Source organism: Eubalaena glacialis, chromosome 2 (genome assembly GCF_028564815.1).
Source record: "Eubalaena glacialis isolate mEubGla1 chromosome 2, mEubGla1.1.hap2.+ XY, whole genome shotgun sequence".
In the NCBI taxonomy this organism is placed as follows: Eukaryota; Metazoa; Chordata; class Mammalia; order Artiodactyla; family Balaenidae; genus Eubalaena; species Eubalaena glacialis.
Window position 1 is genome coordinate 110,300,095 of NC_083717.1, and position 6,866 is coordinate 110,306,960.

Below are 6,866 nucleotides of genomic sequence, written 5' to 3' on the forward strand. Positions count from 1 at the left end.
GCACCACTAGGGAAGCCTGAAAAATAGGCTTTTTAAAAATGTGCTGAAGCAATTCTATGGGCATAGGAAAAAAATGAACCTCAATCTAAACCTTTTACAAAAATTAATTCAAAATGGATAAAAGATTTAAATGTAAAGCATAAAGCTATAAAACTTTTAGAAGTACATGGAGGAGAAAATCTTCAGGAACTAGGACTAAGTGAAGAGTTCTTAGATATGCCACCAAAAACACAATCCATAAAAGAAAAATTGTTAGTTGGATTTCACCAAAATTTTAAGTTTGTTCTGCAAAAGACCCTGTTTAAGAGGATGAAAAGACAAGCTCTAGACTGGGAAAAAACATTTGCAACCCACATATCTGACAAAGGAGTTGTATCTATAATACATAAAGAAATTTCAAAACTCAGCAGTAAAAAAAAAATAAAAAAATAAAAAAACAATCCAATTTGTTTAGACTGTCAGAATAGGGGCGGAAGACATGAACAGACATTTCATCAAAGAAGACATACAGATGTCAAATAAACACACAAAAAGATGTGAGCCATTAGGGAAATGCAAATTTAAACCACAATTGTATTATTATACCTCTGTTGGAATGGCAAATGTAAAAATTGTGCTAATAATACTAAATGCTGATGAGGATGTGGAGAAACTGGATCTCTCATGCATTGTTGGTGGGAATGTAAAATGGTGTACCCACTCTGAAAAATAGTATGGTACTTTCTTATAAAACTAAATATACACTTGTCTTATGACCCAGCAAGCTCTTGGGCATTTATCCCAAGGCAATAAAAATGTATGATCATACAAAATATGTTCATGAATATTCATAGCAGCGTCATTTAGTATAGCCAAAAACTGGAAACAGCCCAGTATTTTTCAATGGGGGAATGATTAAACAAACTATGATACATCCTTACAGTGGGAATAACCCTCTACAATAGCAAGGAACAGACTATTTATACACATGGCAACTTGGGTGGATCTCAAGTGCATTATGCTGAGTGAAAAAAAGCCAGTATCAAAAGGTCACATACCTTATAATTCCATTTATATAACATTCTAAAATTGATAAAATTGTAGAGATGGAAAACAGATTAATGGTTGCCAGAGGATAAGAATGCAGGTGTGGGTGTGACTATAAAGTGAAAACAAAAGGGAGTCATAACTCTGTGGTGATGAATCAGTTCTGTATCTTGATTGTGGTGGTTGTTACACAAATCTACACATGGGATAAAATTGTATAAAACTATACACACACACACAAATGAGTTGCATATAAAAACTAGTGGAACTGAATAAGGTCTGTATTTACCTCATATAAGTGGAATCATACAATATTTGTCCTTTTGTGTCTAGCTTATTTCACTAAGCATAGTATTTTCAAGGTCCGTTCTTATTGTATCAAAATTTTATTCTTTTTTATGGCTGAATAATATTCCATTGTATGTATATACCACATTTTGTTTACCCATTCATCTGTCGATATACACTTGAATTGTTTTCACGTTTTGGCTAATGCGAATTATGCTGCTATGAACATTAATGTACAAATATCTTTTCGAGTTCCTGCTTTCGGTTCCTTTGGATATATACCTAGGATTGGAATTGCTCAGTCATTTGGTAGTTCTATGTTTAACCTTTTCAGAAACTGATAAATTGTTTTCCATAGTGGCTGCATCATTTTACATTCATAGTGCCTGCATTATTTTACAGCAATCACATTGTTCCAAATTCTCCACACCCTATCCAACACTTATTTTCCATTTTTAAAAACTTATATAACCCATCCTAGTAAGTTTAAGGTGGTATCTCAATGTGGTTTGACTTTTCATTTCCCTAATGACTAATGATGTCAAGCGTCTTTTTCATGTACTTTTTGGCCATTTGCAGATCTTTTTAGAGAAATGTCTATTCAAGTCCTTTGTCCATTTAAAAAATAGAGTTGTCTATTTATTGTTAGGTTATAAGAATTCTTTACATATTCTGGATACTTGATCCTTCTCAGATATATGACTCATGATTATCTTTTCTCATTCTTTAGATTGTCTTTTCACTTTGATATTCTTTAATGCACAAAAGTTTTTTATTTTGATGAAGTCTAATTTGTATATATATATTCGTTGCTTGTGTAATCTCTAAAATCCCATTACTCTAATCATGTATAAATAAAATGTGGTATATTCATGCAATGAAATATTATTTGGCCATAAAAAGGAATGAATGAAGCTGATACATAACTTGACTGAACCTTCCAACATTACGCTAAATGAAAGAAACCAGTCATAAAATATCACGTATTATATGCTTCCATTAATATGAAAGGTCTAGAATAGGCAAAGTCATAGTAATAAAAAGTAGATTATATGGTGCTTTATGATGACCTAGAGGGGTGGGATAGGGAGGATGGAAGGGAGGCTTAAGAGGGAGGGGATATGAAGACATGTGTATGCATATGGCTGATTCACTTTGTTGTACAACAGAAACTAACACAGTATTGTGAAGCAATTATACTCCAATAAAGAGCTATTTAAAAAAAAAAAAGTAGATTACTAGTTGCTTTAGGGGTAGCATGGGTCAGAGTGATGTGAAAATAGGGGGCAATACCTAAAGGCTATGGGTTTTGCTTTTTGTTTGTTTTGCACGCAGGAACCCAGCATTTATACATGTGGGGCTGAAGGGGTTCACTCACTCCAGTGGTGGCCAAAGTGTGAGGCCCTGCACAGGTAGTGCAGGTTCATGGCATCCTCAGCCCTGGCTCTGTGCGACTGGAAGAACACTGCCTCCTTGTGGCCGCACTTTTGGCAGCGGTAGTGCTCGGTTCCCGGCAACGTCTGGTCCTGTGACACGTCGGTGATGTTCTGGGTCAGTTGTGTTATTTTGCTGACGTAGATGATGCCCCATTTTTCTTCTCTGGCTGGTAATCACAATTCTGGCATGCGTAGAGAAGAATGCGGTTCTCTTTGTCCTCCTTGGGTAAAACATGTTACACTCCTGGCAGAATATAATAACCATGAAGCCTGGTTCCTGGGTCCTGTCTGTTTCCATAGCAACACCTATGGATTTTTTTTTTAATTGTGGTAAAATACACAAAATTTGACATCTTAACCATTTTTAAGTGTACACTTCCATAGTGTTAAGTACATTCACATTGTTGTGCAATCTCTAGAACTCTTTTTCATCCTACAAAAGTGAAACTCTATACGTATTAAACAAGAATTCCTCATTCCCCGCCCCCTTCCACTTTGTGTCTATGAATTTGACCACACTCAGTATCTCATGTAAGTGGAATCACGCAGTATTTATCTTTTTGTGACTGGCTCATTTCACTTTGCATAATATCCTCAAGATTCATATATGTTGTGGCATGTGTCAGAATTTTTTTTTCCTTAAGGCTGAATAATATTCCATTTTATGTATATAACATATTTTATTTACCCATTCATCAACTGATAGACACTGATATTGCCTATCAGTAAATATGCTATGAACGTGAGTGTACAAATATCTGTTAGAGTTCCTGCTTTCACGTCTTTTGGGTATATACCCAGAAGTAGAATTGCTACATCGCATGGTACTTCTTTTAATTTTTGAGTAACTACCATGCTGTTTTCCATAGCAGCTGCATAATTTTACATTCCCATCAATTCAACAGTGCGCAAGGGTTCCGATTTTTCTGCATCCTTGCCAACACTTGTTATCTTGTCTTTTTCCCTCTTTTTTTGGGGCCGCACTGCATGGGCGTGCGGGATCTTAGTTCCCCGAACAGGGATCGAACTGGTGCCCCTTTCAGTGGGGACTCAGAGTCGTAACCACTGGACCACCAGGGAAGTCCCCATCTTCTTTTTGATTACAGTCATTGTAGTGGGTGTGAGTGGTATCTCGTTTTGGTTTCAATTTGCATTTCCCTAATGCAAATAATGCACATCTTTTCATGTGCTTGTTGGCCATTTGTGTATCATCTTTGGAGAAATGTCTATTCAGGTCCTTTGCCTATTTTTAAATTGGGTGATATGTTTTTTTTGGTTTGTTTTTGTTATTGAAGTTCTTCGTGTATTCTGGATATTAAGCCCTTATCAGATACATTATTTGCAAATATTTTCTCCCATTCTATACATTACCTTTCCACTCTGTTGATTATGTCCCTTGATGCACAAGTTTTAAATTTTGATAGTTCTATTTATCTATTTTTACTTTTGTTGCCTGGGCTTTTGGTGTCATATCTAAGAAATCATTACCAAATCCAATGTCATGAAGCTTTTCCCCTGTTTTCTTCTAAGTTTTAGAGTTTTAGCTCTTACATTTATATCTTTGATCCATTTTGAGTTAATTTTTGCATATGGTGTAAGAGTACAACTTCATTCTTTTGTATGTAGATATCCAATTTTCCCAGCACCATTTGTTGAAAAGTGGGGTTTCTTTTTTGAGGTGATTAAAATGTTCTAAAATTGTGATGGTTGCACGTATCTGTGAATATACTAAAAACCATTCATTTGGGCACTTTAAATGATGGGTCAGGGACTTCACCAGTGGCGCAGTGGTTAAGAATCCGCCTGCCAATACAGGGGACATGGGTTCGAGCGCTGGTCCAGGAAGATCCCACATGCTGTAGAGCAACTAAGCCTGTGCACCACTACTGAGCCTGCGCTCTAGAACCTGCGAGCCACAACTACTGAGCCCGCGTGCCACAACTATTGAAGCCTGCGTGCCTAGAGCCTGTGCTCCGCAACGAGAAGTCACAGCAATGAGAAGCCTGCACACCACAACAAAGAGTAGGTCCTGCTCGCCGCCACTAGAGAAAGCCCGCACACAGCAATGAAGACTCAACGTAGCCAAAAATAAAAATTAATTTTTAAAAAATGATGAATCATATGTAAATTATATTTCAATAAAGTTGTTTTGTAAAAAGGAAAGTAAAAAAACCCCAACAACCCAGATTGCTGGTCCCCTCCCTTAGCGTTTCTAATTCAGCAGCTTTGGGGTGAGGCTGCTGCTGCTGGTCTAGGGACTATACTTTGAGAACCGCTCCATTAACTCATAAGAAGTGATAGTTTCCTAAGGAACTTCAAAATAGTTTTCTTTTACTGTCCTTTAGAGACATAAGGATAACTACGGTTTGTACCTGGTTCTTTCATTAAGGTCCTGACATACTTTAATCTTATCTGAGTTTTCAAATAGGTGGGTGTTCCTAAATGGAGCTTTCGTTGGCATATCTTCAAAGATGTATTGGATACATGGTTAAAAAAAAAAAAAACTTCATAAAGAGACACTGCTTTTAAAATATTTCATATAATAAGCTTATTTTAATAGCACAAAAACTAATCTGCTTCCAATCAGTAGAGGAAAAACTTCCAAAGAATTTTATAAAAATAACCAATACTTTGAACAAATACAAAAGCAAATAACTAGGTAAATATTACAATTATGTACTCCAAGCCCAAGAAAGCAGAGACCATCATTACAAGCCAAATCATTCTGGGAACTGGTCATTCCAGGTTACCAAAATGCATAAAACAAAACTTCTATTTTTTAGCTTTACAGAAAAGAAATAACTCCAGTAAGAAAACTAATTTAAGTTTCATGAGAAATAGACCATATTGGTGACTTTAAGTTTTTCAAGGAGTTCACAGAAATAGGGAACATCTACATCTTGATTTTTATGGCAAATGAGTTTTATGTTGACTTTTGAAGCTTAAAAGACCAGTTGCTCTTTTGACAAAGTAGCTCCGAAGTAAAAGCCAATCAAGAGGGCAGATAACATTCGTGGGACCCATAGGTCTTTAACCCCATCCTAAAGTATAAAGTAAAATATTAAGACGAACTAGTTTAAAAATGCAAATATATTTTAGTTTAGGCTTGAATATAAGAGAAACAAAAATTGTCATGATTAGGATTTGACTAAAGATTGGGTGAAGTTTTTTCATATTTGTCTGTCTTACAGATAATACTGATCATTCAATATCAATGACGTGCTTATCTTTGTGTATGAGAAATGTATGGCTTCAGAAACCAATACTTATATTAAGTTCATTACTATTGCCAAAACTTGACAAACCTGTATTTTGGGTGTGATATTGTTTGAAGCTGGTTATTAAATAAAAGAAGACTGAGAATCTTGCTGTAAAGCATCCTTCAGAAAGATAGAAACTGCCCAGGCAGAAGGGTGTCTATACATCTTTTTGTATTTCTATATACATCTCCTTACTACCTCACAAACACAAGAATATTAATATATTTACATATATGTATTGGACCAAAAATGAATTAACTTTCCCTACAAAAGTATATTTATTAGGAAAATACTAATAGACACTATTTAAAAGGCAAGGTCTTCGAGAAAAGATGGCAACCATTCCAATAGCTGAGTGCTATTGCTTTCTCTTAATAATATCTCTGGAATGGAGCAAAAGGAGGATGAGTGGTTGGTAGGTAGACATGACCACCCCAGAAATACCTGGTAGGCAGAAGCCAGCAACTAAAAATCATAGCCCTATATATGGAAAATGGCTAATGTTTTTGTTGGTGGTGACACCTCTTCTTATACTTAAAAGTTACTCCTTAGGGCTTGTACTAAAGCGGAGAGCACAACTTTAGTTAGGAGAAATTTTCCCTCAGTGTTCTACTACTTAAACCTTTGGTAGAAAGGTGAGTAACTTGACAGCAGGCTATTTGAGGCCTTTCATTATTCCTGACTCTAGAAATTTAAAAACCATACAAATTAACTATAACATCATCAGAAGAAATTTTAGGCTTCTGTGACCTAAAGATGAAGATTAAACAGCAATGGAGACTCTGACATAATATTGTTATTTAGTGTACTGTGCTTGATTGTTACAACTGTAGTCCATGGGTCTATTGGTAGACAG

The 6,866-nt window shown here is 35.7% G+C and overlaps 1 pseudogene; it reads right to left on the reverse strand.

Annotated features, from left to right (window-relative positions):
• Positions 1-2,684: 2,684 nt before the first annotated feature.
• Positions 2,685-3,048, reverse strand: LOC133085274 (DNA-directed RNA polymerase II subunit RPB9-like; annotated as a pseudogene).
• Between the last annotated feature and the right edge of the window lie 3,818 nt (positions 3,049-6,866).